Consider the following 1,164-nt stretch of genomic DNA (forward strand, 5'->3'; position numbering starts at 1 on the left):
TCACCGGAGCTTAGGAGGAGCAAATTTTTTTTTGCACCGTGGCGCAAAATGTCTAAATGCGGCACTGCCTATATACCTATACCCAATAAATTAAATGAACAGATTTTATTTTATTTTTCCTTAATTTCAAGCACAAATTGTGATTATTATTTATTAATTATTATACCCAGCATGATAGCTGATAAATTTCAATACAAGTATTGTTGCATGGATCATATAATATTTGACCAATAGGTAGGTAGGTACTTCAATTTCTTTATTAGCTATATCGGCCTATACCTGATACCTATATAGTATATAAAATATTTAATAATCATAATTTTATGAACATATTTTAGTGTTTGAAATGTTGAAGTTTATTTTCGAATCTACCAATACATTACATAATACACCTATTTTCCCTATTATATATCTATATTACCTACACATTTCAATTTACTCCAGCCACAATCGTTGCACGCATTTAATAATATCAAACACCAACAATATTATTAATATTAAAATAATAAAATGGTAAATTTCGCTACATTATCATACTGTGTATCAAATGAAAAATGCTGAAATACCTACATCAATAATGCAGGAGTAATAACAAACATGTAAATAACTTGAAAGTCAATATTGTTGTACTAAACATAACAGCTATATATATTGATTTAAATTTTAAATAAAATTAAAACATCGCATTAAACCGGTTTGAATATGACTGAAAGTGTAAGCATATCTTTCATAAATGTTTAGCTCGATTAGAGAAGTCCAGTCATTTTATTTAATTAATGGCATTCAGCCAAAACACTCAAGCCGTAGGTAACCGTTTTTTTTATTAAAACACACACAGATAAATCATAAATACAGTGTTGTCAGTTTTACAGAGTTTGGTAACAGTCATTAGACTAATAATAGAACTGGTAAACATAATATAATATAATTAAAAGATTAAAATATATTTTACCAAATAAATTCAGCAATATTTCTAAATGTAGCGGTATAAAAATATGCAAACAGTACCTACCTAATTAAAGTGTTTCCGATTTTTTTGAACACCTTGTATATGCATTTTATAACCATGCTTAAGCACGATTTAAATTATGCGACTTCGCAAAAGAACATCTATATAATATGTAACCAAACCTTTAAATTTTTGTATACATTATATATCAATTC

Source organism: Acyrthosiphon pisum, chromosome X (genome assembly GCF_005508785.2).
Source record: "Acyrthosiphon pisum isolate AL4f chromosome X, pea_aphid_22Mar2018_4r6ur, whole genome shotgun sequence".
NCBI classification, from domain to species: Eukaryota; Metazoa; Arthropoda; class Insecta; order Hemiptera; family Aphididae; genus Acyrthosiphon; species Acyrthosiphon pisum.